General features: G+C 35.9%; 1 long non-coding RNA gene and 1 pseudogene across 4 annotated transcripts in view; one reads left to right on the forward strand and one right to left on the reverse strand.

The window, feature by feature from the left end:
- LOC108397587 (uncharacterized) overlaps window positions 1-17,539 on the reverse strand; it is a 167,850-nt gene that overhangs the window by 16,668 nt on the left and 133,643 nt on the right. For all 4 annotated transcript variants that reach the window (XR_012122649.1, XR_012122648.1, XR_012122650.1 and 1 more), the window contains one exon: window positions 855-905. This is a non-coding gene — a long non-coding RNA (uncharacterized lncRNA). The remainder of the gene's footprint in view (window positions 1-854; window positions 906-17,539) is intronic.
- Window positions 13,100-15,894, forward strand: LOC140844257 (nuclear distribution protein nudE-like 1 pseudogene; annotated as a pseudogene).

Consider the following 17,539-nt stretch of genomic DNA (forward strand, 5'->3'; position numbering starts at 1 on the left):
AAAGCTATGATAAATTTATTTGAATGTATTTTTTACTTTTAAATGTTCTACATACAAAAAAGGATTGAATAATATATCAAAATCTCAGGTATCTACCACCAGTTAAAAAACAATATAATGTAGTTATAATTAAAGTTTACTTCCATGCTGAATTATACTCTATTCATTTGTAAGTTTTTGTTTGTTTTGTTGTTGCTTTGCTTTGTTTTGCATTTCTCTCTAGCAATGTGCTTTACTACTTACTGCTATTAGTCATGGTCCTCTAGCCAGAAGCAATTTTATAAGCATCAATCCAAACACTTGACATTTAATAAAGGTTAATCCACAACAGAAGCCCATTGCGTAACCATTCAACAGACTTCAAGAGCTAGATTATTATAAAGTAATCCTTAAAAGTGGCCAATACATAGGAAATGACATACATTTAAAGTGAGAGAAAATGCATTATTTTGTAATATTAAGGAAAAATTCAAGGTGGATTATTGTTTACTTTATATCAACTTTACATATGTCATGTTATATTTTCTTTGAAAAGACATTGTTTATTTGAGTTTTCCTCACAGCTTCTCCCTCTTTAGTAAGTTTGCAAATGTATCATACTGGGTAGTGGTCTTCCTTGAACAGAATTTATTTGAACGAAACACACAAGCAAGTAAATCTACCATGTCTAGAATCTAAACAAATCTATTTCTGCATGTTACTTAACAGATCTTTGAAAATACTGTTTTCTTTAGCAATCCACTTAGAATTACTACATGCCCATCTTCAGAGTATCTTCTGCTTCCATGGTCACAGGTCAGTTCACACAGAGGCAAGGGATATATCACATCAGAAAGAAAGTGAAATAATCTTACCTTTCAACAACTTGAATGAACTCTTCTGTTTCAGTTATCCCACTTCATTCCCTAAGAAAAATAAATAAGCAATTATCAACTGTTAAGTTGGTCTATTATTTACTATATGATAGCAGAAGGTCAGAAGGAAGCAGGCAGAGAGGAAACCATGAATTTTTTATTCAAAACGTGCATTATAGAATATGGTACTGTCTGAAGCACTTGCAAAATCCTGGAAAATTTTCTGAATATTCACAGAAAGATTTTTCCATGATCGGTAGTCTTTTGCCATCAGTGTGTTTTGGGGGATATCAGCCTACCACATTTGCTGAGCAATTCCCTGTGCCCTGTTCCTGTGTTAGGCTCCAGTATCCCTCAGAGCACCCACTGGAAAGCAAAGAGTTAGATGTGGTGCTGAAGGAAGGTCTGATTTAACATTAATTTTACTCTGTTTTTGCTTCTAATTGTCCCTAAATTGCTGGTACAAATCCTAGGACTTTATTATTTTTCCCTATAAACAGGGCAAATTTAAAATATAAATTTGTTCCCATTTTACAGTGTTTTAGAAACTTGCTCATCAAGATCAACCTAAACCCTGCTGTGTCATTTCCCTGCTTTTCCTCAGCTTCCTAAGTATTATACTACTCAGCTCATCTCTCAGGCTGCCTACTTTCTCACCATTTTAAAAAGAATCTATGAGCACAGATTGCTCAAAGCTCCTGCTCTCTGAAAAGCATATCCCAAGTGCAGCCTCCGCAGATCTCAGGGAGGGCTCTGAGGCTGTGATGCTCAGGCTTGAGCCTCACGGAGGAGAGGTAATGAATGAACTGTAGTCCCTTCAGACCATTCACAATTGTCTTATTCCTCCTTGGTGAAACCAACTGGTAGATTTCAAGAATGACAGAGCACATTGGCCTTGTCAGAGCCAAGGATGCAGGTTGTTTCCCTGATCTTGGGAGATATATTATCATAAATAAAGTGATCAGGCTGAGTCATCCTTTTCAGAAGACTTACACTTGAATGAACCCCTTTCCTCCCTTACTAGCAGACCTCAATTCTAGAGGAATATCTCTATCTTCATATCTGTAATTCTGTATTTCATAGATATCCCTCTGCCTACTTCTATTCCTAGTAATCTACCTACAAATATTGCTATTTATCATATACCATATACATATTTTAAATTTAAGGTGTTGATCTGATCTAAACCCTTCATCTTGTGGATCGGAACACTGAGGTCCAGATATATATCTTAAGATATATAAAACATATATATGTATCTTAAGATTTTCCTCAACAGGTGATTATAATACTAAGTCAGTTTGGGGAACCAATGTTCTGGAGATAATTTAATTTCAATTGATTTACACACTTCTGTCTCAAACTATTTATGGGTATGCATCAATACAGTACTTACAGACTATTACAATGGCAAATGTTAGATAATAAAATTTGGGCTTAGTGGGTCATAGAGCAGGGTGCAACTACTAAAAGGAAATAAGGGACATAGCATCTCCATTAGCTTGCATCCAAAAGCAAACATGTTTCTTGGACCATGAAAGAATATTGTTTCACTACCATAGGAGAGAGTATGATATTGAGAGCAAAAAGTCCTACACAGACACAAGCTGAAAGATAACCACATGAATAATGTACTCATTGTGAATGCTTTCATAGATATTGGGAGACATTATTCTATAAATACTGAATTGCAAACATTTCAATTATGTCTGACCTGTTTAATGTTGCTTGAGTGATTTGAGTGCGATTGCATGGAATCTGCAGGTTAATTTGGGAAGAACTGACATCCTCACAATATTGAGTATTCCTACCCATGAACATTATCTCTCCATTTATTTAGTTCTTCTACAATTTTATTCCCAGTTTTGTAATTTTCTTCATATGGATCTTGTACATATTTTGCTAAATTAATACCTAAGCATTTCATTTTTTTGGATGCTATTGTGTCTTTAATTTCTAATTCTACCTGATCATTGCTGGTATACAGGGAAGTGATTGATTTCTGTCTATTAGCCTCATAGCCTGTAACCTTGATATAACTGATTATTAGTCCCAGGTTTTCTTTATTGATTATTTTAGATTTCTGAATAGATGATCATGTCATCTGCAAACAAAAACAGTTAAAACAGTTTTGTGTCTTCCTTCCATATCTATGTAGTCTTTTATTTCATTTTTGTCCTACTGCACTAGCTAAAACTTACAGTTTGATGTTGAAATGCAGTGGTGAGAGGAGACATCCCTTGCCTCATTCCTGATATTAATAGAAAGTTTTCAGTTTCTCACCATTAACGTTGATGTTTATTGCATGTCTTTCTAGATATTCTCTATCAAGTAGAAGTTCTTTGATTGTGAGCCTTTACTTTACTTTCTTCACCTTAAAAGTCTATTATTGGGAAGATTTTTGTTTTTAAATATAAGGTGTTGATCTGGTCTAAAGCCCTTTATCTTGTGGATCAGAACACTGAGGTCCAGAGTGTATGAGATTTATCCAAGTCCACAGAAGAATCCCAAAACTAGAACCTAGAACTTCCACAAATTTTTTCTGTTCTATTCTGTGACCACTCTCCATGACATGTCTTCTGTAATCAACCAACATTTATATAGTTGGTACCTACAATGTACCCAGAGCTAGTTTAGTTATTTTGGCATGCAAACTAACTTAAAAACTAATTTTTTTGACTATGTGGAATAACTGGAGAGAACAAAGTTAAGAGTTAATTTGCATTTGTTGGCTCAAATTTATTTGATCCATGAAGACTGAACTGGTCTAAAAATGATCCCAGGTCATTTTGGAAACCCACATCAGAGGCATTAATAAATTCTCACCATTAAAATTAAGAAAAAGCAAGAGAATTAGAAATAAAAATGCAGCTATAATGATTCTTGTGGATCTTTTAGCTGGAGTTTAAAATGATATTTTAAATATTTTTAAAAAGTATTCACTGAAATTATTTCTTATAATAGCAATTCACAGATATTTGCTTATTTCCTGAGTTATGGAATCCATGCTGACAGTGTGTGGGACTGCTCTGAAAGCAGCCTAAATCTAGGAAGGACTGTGAAATAATCCTTGAATAAATGAAGAATGAATACATTCTTGTTTAGCTTTAATAAAAGGGTTAATTGAATTTGTTTGGTTTATATGTATATGTTTACTTCTTTTCAGCTCTGGCAGAGAGATGGTGCAGAAATGCAAAGGAAAAGATGAAATGATTGGGTCTCTTAACAATTTGACAAGAGTGGAAGACCAGAGAGTTTGGGTCAGAATAGCACATGGTGGCACGGACCTTGCAGAGTTTGCCCTTCCCCACGCAATGCTCTTCGTTCATATCTGGTGTTACATTTGTGAATATGTTCACTTACATGGCAAAAGAGATTATACTAATGGAATTAACGTTGGCAATCATCCAGCTTTAATAAGGGAGATTTTCCTGGATTATATAAGGGGACACAATTATTAAATTACATGGGTCTTTAAAGTGCCAGAATAAATTGCAGGACCACTGTATGAAAGAAGAGATGCTTCAGAGAGATAGACAGAGGAGAAGGGGCAGAGAGAGGGATATTATCTGCTGTTACTAGCTTCGAAGGATGCCATGAGTCAGAGAATGTGGGTAGCCTCTAGAAACTGGGGAGGCTCCCCACTAATAGCCAGATAGGAAACAAGAACTTAAGTCCTCCAGCCACATGGCACTGCATTCTGGCAACTTGAAAATTAAGTCTGGAAACAAATTCTCCCCAGAGCCTCCAGAAGAAAGTGGAGTTCTGCTGACACAGTGATTTCACCCAATGAAGCCCAAAGCAGAGAACTAGGTGAGTGATACTGTGCCTGGACTGGTGACCTGTGGAACTGTAAGATGATGAGTTTGCTTTGCTATAACCATTCAATTCGTGGTTATTTTTTAAAGCAACAGTAGAAAACTAATGCAGCCCTCATAAATTTCTTTTTAGAACCTAAATGCTTCAATTGTCAGAGAAACTTTGGCAAAGTACAGTCCATGGGCCAATTCCAAGCCATGGCCTCCTTCGTATAGCCTGAGAACTAAGAATGATTTTATATTTTTAAGTAGCCAAAAATAAAATTAAAAAGAATATTTTGTGAAATATGAAATTTCATGAAGTTCAAATGTAAGTGTCTATAAATAAACTTTGATTGGAACACAGTCCACATATTTATGTGTAGTCTGGGCTGTTTTCTTGATACAATAGAAGAGTTAAATAGTCGTGACAGAAACCTCGTGGCCAGCAAAGCCTAAAATACCATGGAAGAGGCTACTTGCAATTCTTTGCTATCTCCCCCCATTCCTTTCTGTGAGTGCTTGGAGATGCATGGGGGAAATTACATAAGAGAGTGCAAATCCACCTGTATTTGCAGTCCTCCAAAGTTTCTCATTGTCACTGCTCCCCACATTTGGTGTTTAGAAATTTATTAAAACTGTCTTGGCTGAATTCTTCTTACCACTTTATGTGGAAGCAGCAGTGTCTGTCTCAGGTAATCAACTGCTTGGATCATGTTTCTTCCCCTTGGTGCTGTCTCTCCCCAGATCTGGAGTTAGATGATTGCCCTGACTTCAGCTTCATGTAGGGTTTGAAAAAATCATTCATTTACACTTTTTATGTAAGAGAGTAATAGCCTTTCCAGCTCTCCACATCTCTGAGCTGAAATCAGATCCATCTTTTAGTCTGAACATATTTGAAGAATATTTTTGTTCAACCAAACTTTAGTAGGAGCACAGACATGAGAAACACTTTTTATTTCTCCCCAAACTCAAAATAATGATAATAAGAATAACAGAATATGTGTTGAGTCAATATGTGCCAATTAATTAAATCAGGAAATGAGTAGCCCTGAGCTTTAAAATAGAATCCTCAGATTCTAGACTAATTTTTGAGAATTTGGATGGGAGGATTTTGAAAATGTCATGTATACCATCAGAAGGTGAAATCGAGGAAGTGTAGCTGTCAAAATTCAATGGAAGTATTAGCAGCAGTTAAACCCTACATAGCAGTTAGCTATTTTAAAATTCACTAGTGAAACAAAACGTTTGGAAATGGTACTGCACCAGAGAATTAGGGGATGAGTAGGAATAATATTTATGACTGTGGCTGCATCTGATAATCACTCTGAAGTACTCACTGCCAAAGATTTTGACTGAAAATTCTGTGTTTTTATGTTATGGGGAAGCATACAGATATAAAGATTTGAAAATATGGAACTTGAAGAGAAGAATCACTGGGTAATGGTGAGCTTATGAAGAATAAGTTACTAGGAGTTAATTTTACCACAGAAAAGGGTTGAGGAATACATGGTATCATTGCCCTCACATAAGCTTTCCCGTTACCATCTTTAACCATTCTTTTGTTGGCATGGAGAAGTGATGAAACATTAATTTCATGAAGAAATAAGGGCTGGGTCAGATTGTGTTTAAGAAACAGAAATATTTCAGAGGGAGTTCTAATGGGTCTCTCCTGGAAGAGGGGCAGCTTCCTCAACAAAGACAAATCAAGGTCATATGAATTTGATATGCAGCACACACAGTTTGGTATGGACCAATACTTATAGGTCCAGACTCTTGATATTTGTTAGTGTGCCCTGAGGAAAGTATAGGTGAGTGAAGAAGAACAAGAGTTTATGCTACATAAATTCATAAGAATTTATAATCCTATGATGTATAAACCTGAATGCCAGTTTAATTACTGTTAATGAGAAATGAAAATACAGCACTGGCTGGTCAATGTATTACCGCCCTCTAGGAAAATCTTCATTGTTGCCCATATTTTAATTGGAATATAATAATAACAATAATAATTTTTCTCTCATTCATTAAAGCTTTATAAATAAGTGAATATATTTTAATTTACTTAAATAGTTGTAAAATTTAATATCAACAATCAACAACTACATCAACTGCATCAAAATAAATCAAGCTTTGAAGTTAGGTTACATAAGGAACCATCTGACTGTGAAATCCATAATTCACATTTAACAGTCTGTTGCACTACAGACAGTGGAAGACTGTCTATCAGGCTGGCACAGCAACAGGGACAATTTGGTTCCAAATCAGGATACTGGTTACTAGTAATCTCAGACAAATAAGCCATAGGTAACATTATCTTAACTGAGGTTTCATCTAATGTCTCTGGCAGATCTTTAGTATACTTGTTTTCAGTAAATAACTGCTTCCTTTGAAACATTTTAGTCTAGAGCAATTCAATGTGGTCAAGTTTAAACAGTTCTTTTCATCAGAAGATGAATGCTGTTCTAAGGCAAATACTCTTCATGTATTCATCTGCTTCTTTTTATGTCTCCTAAAATGATCATCCCTCTATAAATCACCTTTGTTACTGTAGTGCCCCAAAGCTAATAAGTTAGCCTAATTATTCAACTATATAACTCATGACACAATGAGGAAAAGTATATTTCACAAGTCCATATTACCTCTGTTACTAACAAAGCATGTTTAACATAATAAAGTGATTCACTGGCTAAAATACTATGATATTAGCACAAGTAGGCTGTTAATCTAGAAAAAAAATCTATGATGGAATCAAAAGAATTACCAATTGTGCTTTTTGGATTTAGTTGAAAAAGTTACTAGTTGAAAAGCTTGTCTAATTGAAAAGGTAATTTTTTCTTTCCTATTCCAAGCTTAAATATATTCTATAAAGTTAAATTATGGAACAAATGATAAACAAAATTCATTGGAAACTATAGATATACTTTTCTGAGCAAAGAGCAACACAATTTATATTTAAATGCAGCAGCTTCTTATTCCTTAACATCAGGTAAGGAGAGAATATGTGATCTCAGTTGTCATCAGATACCACAAATTGACTTAGTCAACCAATTCAGTTATGAGCTATTTGAATAGCATTTTAAAAAATGTAAATGGTTTTAGACAACCTGATAGACTAGTGAGGAGAAAATAAATCCTTATTCTCAAATGTTGTGCAACCAAAACCTGTTCTGTTAATTTTACAACTAACAACATAGTGTCCTTCCTCAGAAGCCCAATGCCATGTCCCCAAATTCATGAATTACAAGAATTTTAATAGTCTAAAGTTTATATGGCTCATGGAATGAGTTGTTTGCCATAAAGCCAGTAGAACTGATTAGTCTTTGTAAAGAGCTCAACTTGTAAAAGCATGCTTTGCAGGGCTTTGACTGTGACTTAAAGTGTTATTTATATTTACTCCACTCCTTTCTCCAGTACTAATTTCTTATATTCTTCCTCCCTTATATCTCCTTGTTATTATTTTTCTTTGAACAATGTAACTGAGGAAAATGGGGAATAACCTGGACAGTTCTGGAAAGGATGTTGCATTTCCTTTCTCACAGATAAAGCAATGATCATAGCAGGAAGCAGAGTGGGATTGCTTCATCACTATAACCTTGTAACAGTTATACAGCTATAATCTCCACATACGTAGTAGGGTTTATTATGGCTAATTTCCAAAGATGGCATTAGGTGAAAGGACAGGGTCATTATGATTTTAATATCAAAAGTCATAAGTGTGACGAAGATAATAGATTGGGGTCACAGTAGAGGAAAACCTGGACTGAGCCTAATGTCAGTGGAGGCCAGGGAGAGGTTATAACTATGGAAGTATTAGGATATTGCTGTTTTGTTTTTCCCTTTTTCTATCTTTCCCTATCGTTAAAACCTCTCTTTTCTCCAAAATATCAATTTTCTTTTCCCTCACAGTATTAAGTATATATTTAAGGAGGGTTTCTGCAAAATTCTGTACTTAATTTTTGACCTAATTTGATTGAACGTCTATGAAGTATACATGTGAGCTAAACAGAATCTAATACACAGGGCCAGCTCTATTTTACCCTACAGTTTTGCTTTTCCAATAACCTGTAATTGCCGTTTTTTTTCCTCTGTATCATTTTAATGAAGCATTATTACCAAAGTAACAAATGGCATTTCAAAATGTGAAGGGTACAATTCAATGTTGTCAACTTTAAACAGTTCTTTTCATCAGAAGATGAACGCTGTTCTAAGGCAAATACTCTTCATGTATTCATCTGCTTCTTTTTGTTTCCTAAAACAATCCTCCCTCTATAAATCACTTTTGTTACTGTAGGGCCCCAAAGCTAATAAGTTAGCCCAGTTTTTCAACTATATAACTCATGACACAATGAGAAAAAGTATATTTCACAAGTCCATATTACCTCTGTTATTAACAATGCATGTTTAACTTAATAAAGTGATCCAATGGCTACAATTCTATGATATTAGCACAAGCAGGCTGTTAATCTAGAAAAAAAACATCTACGATGGAATCAAAAGAATTACCAACTGTGCTTATTGGATATAATTGTATCACTCCTAAAGAAAACAAGCAAAACTAAAATAGAATTTAAGAAATATCAATTACATCTTTTCCCTGATTATTTTGATATGCCCCAATTTTGACTATATCTCACTTGAATTTGATGAATAGTTTATGCTTAACACATTTCAGTCAGACTTTATCAATATGGCTATTTATTAAATCATTTACAATAGTTATTACTGGTAATTTTGAAGCTTAAAGCCAATAATTAATTTCCTCTTTATTTTATGCTTTAGTATCTGTCAAAACCAAGTGTTGCTGGGACTTATTTGATCACTTTAATTATATGGAGGTAGAGGTTTCAGAATACCCCTCTTTGTTCCCCATCAAAATCAAGGTCAAGTAATATGCACCTATTACACCTGGTAATCCCATCTCCCACCTGTTCACTGATCTAATTGACTGCCTTTCTCTCTCCTGCTGATGAACATTAAGCTCCAGGAGGGCAAGGACCATATCTTCCTTCAGCACCTCTTTATGCCAAGGTTTACATTAGTTTCATCAGAATTTTTAAAAATTAACTATCAGAAATTAATAGGTATAAGGCTGAAGGCTTATCTAAGTATATTAAATAATGTACAAATTCCAATATTTATTTGCCAAAAAATCACTGCTATGTCTCACTTTTGCATTATTTTCCACCAAGTAAAACAAAAAAAGAATAATCTTTATGAACCTATCCTAGAATAGAGAATTAGGTGGTCATTCTTTAATACAGTTTCTCAAAGGCTATTTGCATAAATTCCATGTACTATTTGGACAACATGGAAGTGTTTTTCTAAAATTAAAATGTACAATGTTTCGGTCATATTACTCAGAGGATATTTTAGCAGACTCCCAACAAAAATCTCTACTGTATCTCATAATTGTAGTGATCTTCACAATATTTCAGGAAAAGAAGCTAAGTTAGATTTTTATCTTCCTGAAGTTTAAAGTGAAACATTTTAAAAACCAAATTATGTTTTCCTTTTGATGTTTAAGCCTTTGTATAAAATGTTGAACCGTACCTGAAATTTTAACTATACTGTGTACAAGTAACTTTTGCTTTCTTCTCTGACTGCAAATTATACGCTTGTTCAAGGAAATCTACAAAGGAAGTCCAGTTTAGTTTCAAAGATTTCAATAAATTCAGAGTATTCGAAATAGTATTGATAACACTAAATTAGACATGGACTAGGCTAACTTGGACTACAAGTAGCAAAACTGGAATTCAAATCTGTTTCTATTGGGGTATCAGACAAATCAAAGCAGATAGTGAAAAATACAAACAATATCAAAGCAAAATTTATAAATATGATTCATTTTGGGATAGCAAGTATTCTCTTTCAATGGGGAAGGATAAAGTAGATTATAATGGTCTATGGCGGAAAACTCAATAAAAAATTTTGTCTAATCACATATTTATAAAACACCTAAAATATACAGGCAGTGCTCTAGATTCGGAGGAGAAAACAATGAAGAAAAGAGATTCTGATGTCATGGAGCTTGCATAATAGTGCATTTCAAGATCCTTTTATTGAAATCTAGGGTTATTTCACAGCCTTAATAAAGGAATTAAGTGAGACTCTGAAAATGCACATAGTCAATTGTAAGTTCACACTTTCAATTATTATTTCTAGTTCTTTCCATATCTTTGATTTGGACAAGAAGAATGACTTTAAACATATTTATGTTAATCATTGACTACTTTTAGTTGCAAAGAAAAGAATTTTCTTTGTTTACTGTTGAAGAGTGGAAGGACATATAGAATAACACAGAAAGAAACCCAAATAACTTTTTCTGAAAAGCTCTTAAGAAAAAAGTTTATGAAAAACTTTATTCATGAATTGCACTATTTGAAATAAAAAAATATAGATGAACCCTCTTTAACCCAACTATTATTATTACATACACAGTACACTAGCAAGGTGATAAATCTAGGTAGCATTTTTGTATCTTTATTAAATATTTACTATGCATTTTTAACTATTACATATATACACACTTATCTATCTTAAAATTTAGGGCATTTTGGAAGTTAAGTACAAAATAAATGACTGTAAACACATCCTTTATTTATTTACAGAAGGAAAAAGTGGATGCGAGGAAAGGTAGTCACGTGCTCAAGATCACAGAACTAATTAATGAAAGACGTGGAAACCACTTAGTTTCCTCAATCTTTAGTGCCATGATCTCCTTAAATTTTGATTCAATATTTAAATGTTTTAAATGTTTGTGTGGCATGCTGTTAATATAAATTCCCTCTCAAAGATATGCATTAAAGGTAAATCATGCCTGCTATGCCATCAATAAACACCTCCAAATGAGCAATTTAGACTTTAATGTGCAAATGCCATAGTTTCAAAGTTTTTCCCACTCATCTTTCAATAGTAAAGCCAGTGGCATATGACACCTGGGCTCACTGTATTAGGATGTCAGCTCAAAGTATATAACTCAGCACAGAAGCATTTGTTTACAACACCGATGTCAGGACTTGAATTTTTCAAAAGATAAAAGCAAGTGACTACCACATAAAGTAATGGCTTTCTATCTGACGTGATAAAGGCATATGAAATAATCTTGACAAGAAGGCTAATATTACTTCTTACGGGGACTCCTCCAGCAGAAGCCTCGCATAGAGCAGCACGGACGCATTCCATGGGAGACTGAGGACAGGGGTGATGACTCCCCTCAGATCCAGTTCTCTGGAAGCTGCACCGGCTTCGGCATCTAAAACAGGAGCTTCCTTTTGGAACAAGTAAATTGGTACTACTACTGAGAGTGGCGAGCAGAGATGGTTTTTTACATTTCTTTTAATTCTCTTTAGCTAATAACTTCCTCCTAAAATAGATAATCATAATTCCTTTCTTATTTTGTTTACCTCTGAATGAACACTGCGACGTCTTTCTTACAAAATTGCGAATGTTTATATGGTAGAGAACCTAAGTTTTATGATCCAGAGGGAAAGAAAAGCAAAAACATATTCTTTTCTTCGCGAACGTTGGTAAAGTTCTCCCGCCATCTAATTTGGAGACCTCAGTGTTGGGAAGTGGGCAGTCATGGCTGAAGTAAGGATGCTGTTGCTTTTACTTACTTCTTTTTTTTTTGAATCTTTAATGAGAAATATATATAATATCTAGCTCAAGAACACTGTGTGTTTGGTGTGTTACTGGGCCAAGGGTTGGGGACATAGACAACAGAACGAGCAAGCAGGAGATACATGAAGAAGACATAGAGACTCATAATGAAAAACCGGTGCCAGCCACGTTTAAGTCTGGATTTCTCATCTCTGAGCAGCATGTTGAGGCTCCTGCGGCTGTTGGGGAACAGACATTCAGATTCAGGCTTTGCAGAGTGACCCCCATAACATCCACCCTCACATCAGCAGCACATGATGCATTTCCTCAGAAATTTATCATCACTCTCAGATCCCTGAATCTGGGCATCTCACCAAATGCAAGTATCGGCCGCTTCTAGAAGCACTGTCCACTCCACCTTGGGTATCACCTGCTCATGAAGTCCGGTTTAACTCCACAGAGTTGATGCAGACCCTGGTGTCTTAGAGGCTTACGGGGAAGCCATGTGGCCCCGCCCACTGCGCATGTGAGCTCGGCAGATTGTTTTGTTTACTTCCTTTGAAACGATGAATTGTTCTTTAAAGAAGTGTCTGGCTAGAAGACATCTGGATTCATATCAGCTATATTCAGCCTGTCTTGCAATGATGTGCTCAGTGATGTGGTGGGACGCTGACCCATGGGAAAGGGTAGATAAACTCTTCGTCTTCCTGGAAGAGGCTAGATAACCAGACATAAAGGGCTTGCCAAAGAGTAGGTCTTCTGCAATGCTGGCCCTCAGGACAGCACATAAGGTATCTATGAATTATATTACTGTATCATTGATAATATAAAATCTATGCTACATAGTGTACATACTACATTCTATGTGCTCTAACTTATATATACACAAACACACTATATATAGTCAGTGTATCTATACAGATCTAGTTAGACAGAGAGTATACTGATTCCAATGTATCTCCCTCAGCAATATATACATTCCTCCTAGACATCTCCCTCTGCATGAGGACTTTTGTTTCCATTTAAATCCCAACCTTCCCCAGTTTAGGAAATGGCATTTTGATCTACCTAGTCAATCCATCCAAAACCTGGAATCCATGCTTAATTCTCTTCTTTTCATCAGCCCCATCAGCTCTGCCTCTAAAATGTATTCCTTCGGTCTGACTGCTTACTTCCACCTCCAGTGCTGCTAGTCTGGACCAGCCTGCCATTATCTCTCACCTGCAATAAGGAAACAACTTCCTGAACAGTTTCTCTGCCCCTTCTTTCTCTCTGCTACAATCCACCATCCATCCAGAAGCTAATGTAAATGAGATGGTGATATGGCTTTGCTTGAGCCTTTGAATGGCTCTCTTTAGCCACAAGAATAAACACCAGCAGAATTCACTGGTCTCCAAGTCCTGCATTTTCTGGACCCTGCCTCTCTGTGGTGCTTCTCCCTCCACTTTCTTTTTCTTCCCACTATACTTAGCCACACTGGCCTTTTTTTCTGCCAATTTAACAGGCCAAATATATGTTTCATCAGCTGCCACGAACTTGATGTTCTGTATGCTTGGAATGCTCCTGTGTCAAATCTTTGCATGACTGCCTCCTTCTCATTGTTCAGTCGTCATTCCAAAGCTTACGTTCACAGAGAGCACCTACCAGTCCCTCATTCCACATTATGTTCATTGCAGCAGTCATCAGTATTTGAGTTTATCTACTGTATTACCTTACTTAGTTCTGAACTTTCTCCTCTTTGAGGGTAAGGAAGTTGATGTTCATCATAATTGTATCTCCAGCTATAAAAACATGTTCCACATAATAATACCCAAAGAGATTCATCTTATGTGAACAGGAACACTGAAACACTCCCGAGTGGCAAAGTGTGCAGGTAAACCTTCCATGCCCAAACCCACCCATCACGGTGCTTGGGGGTGCCTGTGCACAAAGCCTCCGTCAGACTGATGTAAGCACTGCAGGCCTGACCCCACCCCCGGTGACGCCCTCCTCACGACAGCCCCGCGCTGGCTGCCCTCGCGCTCGTGCACATGCTCCGAACCATGCCCGCTGTGTCACAGAATGTCACCCTGGCAACCCCTGACGCGCTGGGGAGGAGCTAGACGCTGAGGTTTGTGGAGCGGAGCACAGAGCTTGGGACTGTGGAGGGGAGCAGTGGCTGAGTGCCTGGGCGGCCCTGGCCAGGTCAGTGGAGCGGAAACGTCTGCCGAGAGGCATTGAATGTACCCTTTTGACACGTTGGAGACTTTCTTGACTATGGATGATGAAGATAAACCACATTTTTCTAGTTTAGAGGAGGAAACTGCTTTCTGGAAGGAACTTTCCTTCGAGTATAAACAAAGGATGGCGGAAACTCTGGATGAGCTACTTGAATTCCAGGAAAGAAGCAGAGAATTGGAAGCAGAGTTGGAGGCACAGTTAGTACTGGCTGAACAAAGTAAGAGAGACTTGCAAACTGATAACCTAAGACTGAAATATGAAGTGGAGGCATTAAAGGAGAAGCTGTAACATCAGCATGCACAAAGCTACAGGCAGGTCACAATATTAGAGCATAATTTAAATCAGACTCGGGCCGTTAAGAAGCAGTTGCACAAGTACGTGAGAGAGCTGGAGCAAGCCAAGGATGACCTGGAGTGTGCACAAAGGGCAGCAGTAGTTTCACTGGAAGAGTCTGAACAAAGGCTAGATGAGGTCCTCAAAAGAAATGCATATTTAGAAAGTGAACTTGATGAAAAGGAATCTTCATTGGTCTCTGTGCAGAGCTTAAAGGATGAATAGATTTAAGACAAGAACTAGCAGCTCGGGAAAGACATGAAGTAACCAGTGTCACTTTCTTTGCCAGCCACTCCTGTTGCCAAAGGAATGCTATACTAAACTATTTCGGTATCAGCCCAAAAACTCCTCCTGAAAGGATATCACCACTAAACATGCTAAGGGATTTCTTATGGAAAATACCTACCTCTCTTCTTGGCTAACTGAGGCCTGCTCCTGGGCACATCACTTGGTGAGCAAGGCCCAGGCAAGATTTAGACCACCACTTGCCAATTTGTACAGTGTGCAAAATGCCCAATCATCTGAGATGACTGCCCTTTGATTGTGTGTATGTGTCTTCCTTCAATGTTGTTTTCTCAGGAGGTGATATAGTTGATCCAACAGTCTGCTTGCATTTTTTAATAGTGATGAATTCACCTTCGCAGGAATCTCCATTCCTCCTTACTCAACTCTTACAGCATCTGGAGTTCTGCTACTAAACTTGTGCCAATCATCAATACTACAGCGGATATCCCTTGCTTAAAACTAAAATTGAATTTTACAGCAAAAAATTTCATTTTCCTTTAATGAAATGGACTATAATGAAATGAGTTAGCATGTTACATTCTTAGAGTTACTCATTTGTGCTCAAGAAAACTATTAAGTCATACTAGAATAGTTTGTAAAATTTAAAAATGGATTTCATGGAACAGTAGTTTATAACTTTAAAATCATCTTATAATTCCCTGTAATGTGTCTGTTTTACTATGAAATTAAACCTATTCCTTCTTTCTTTAGGTAATTTACCTACATTGTATTTCTTAGCATCCCTTGCACTTAGCTGTGTCCCTGACTATGTTCTAGCAAATGAATATGAAGGAAGTGAAATGATTCATTGCCACACACCACATATAAAAACCTCTCATTCATCATCTGTTGATGGTCTTTGCTTTGCACTGACGGTACAGGTAAAAACTGTGAACTTGAAGGCCACTTAAAGAAGGCAAAGACAAGAGATGGAAGAATCCTCAGTCTCTGGTTCACATACTAACAGAAGGAAAGCCTCCAGACTATCAGGAGGCCCTATTTCGTATGAGCAAGAAATCAACTTCAGCCATATTTGAGAAACTATATATTTTTTAGGTTGTTTTGTTATGGATGCTAACATTGAATTAAATAACACAAACCTCACACTGAGAATATAAGATATATGTCCTTCTAGAAAACAAACAGAAACATCTTGAAACATGAGTAGCACAGAATTATGTGTCTCAAGGAGGTTTTATTGGAAACATGTTTCCACACTGTATATAAATATATATATTTGTTTACTTATTTGTATAATTTAACCAAATATTTTGAGAAAGACAGAGGAGATAGACAAACAGACAAGACCTAAAACACTAAAGAATAGGTGTAGATTTATTGGAAACAAGAGGTTATATCTCAGTGAATGGAGAACTTGGTATTTATATTTTACTGGGCACAATAATAGGTCTGGTTGATTAAAACTATCCTATTTTTTTTCTTTAAATATATTTTGGTATCATATTTTTATCTCACAGGTTTAATGAAAGTAGTGATACTTAGCATATTTTCTTTGTTGAATAAAAATGTGATGCCACATTTTTTCTAGATTTCATTCTCTTCAGAAGTACACAAATCTAAAACTAGAGAGGTATTTTAAATTTTGAGATAGCTCAAAGTTTAAACTGAAAAGCATGTCATAATGATTTTAACTGAAAGATTTTCATAAAGTATCAGATCAATTCAAGTCAACACACAGTTATAGGTAACAGACCTTCTTTCCCAAATTTTTCTTTATTCCTTTAAGAGAACTGCATATCTCTAATTTCTGTGATTGATGATTCTCAAAAGAAGTTGTAGTTTAGTAGAAAATCTATATGTTTTCTAGTTTGGGCATCATAGTTGGCAGGGAGGCCCTTAAACTATAATTAAGAACATGTTAGATTTAAAGGCAAGTTCATGTTCATATTTACATACATACACACACACACACACACATATATATATACACACACATATACATGCAATAAAAAATTTAAAACAAATGTACTAATAGTTTACAGTCTTGAATCATTCAAATATGTCAGCAACCACTGTTTTTCTGTGTAATTCATTTTCAGGACTGCCCCCTCAAGAAAAAGATCTAAATGATTGCATTATATTTTATTTCTCACAAATGAATTACATGAATTTTAATCTTAATGTGTCAATAATCTGAATATAGTACTTTCAAGAATATGCACAGATTAATAGATCATTGTATGCATGTGCACACTCATCCTAGTGTAAATGGGTAAAGAAGCTTTATGGAAACAATGCCTTTTCATTATCTGAAATCACAAATCACATCTCATGCTTCTTGTCATTGAGTAATGTTAAAAACTGACCTTTTCCTTTATTTTTAAGAAATAAAGAAATATTGTAGAAAATGTTCAGCTCTTATATTCTTACCTAAAGTAACTTCCAAAAAGAATACAATGAATACATATGTTAATTTATGATTTCAAG

Source organism: Manis javanica, chromosome 11, assembly GCF_040802235.1.
Source record: "Manis javanica isolate MJ-LG chromosome 11, MJ_LKY, whole genome shotgun sequence".
NCBI lineage: Eukaryota > Metazoa > Chordata > Mammalia > Pholidota > Manidae > Manis > Manis javanica.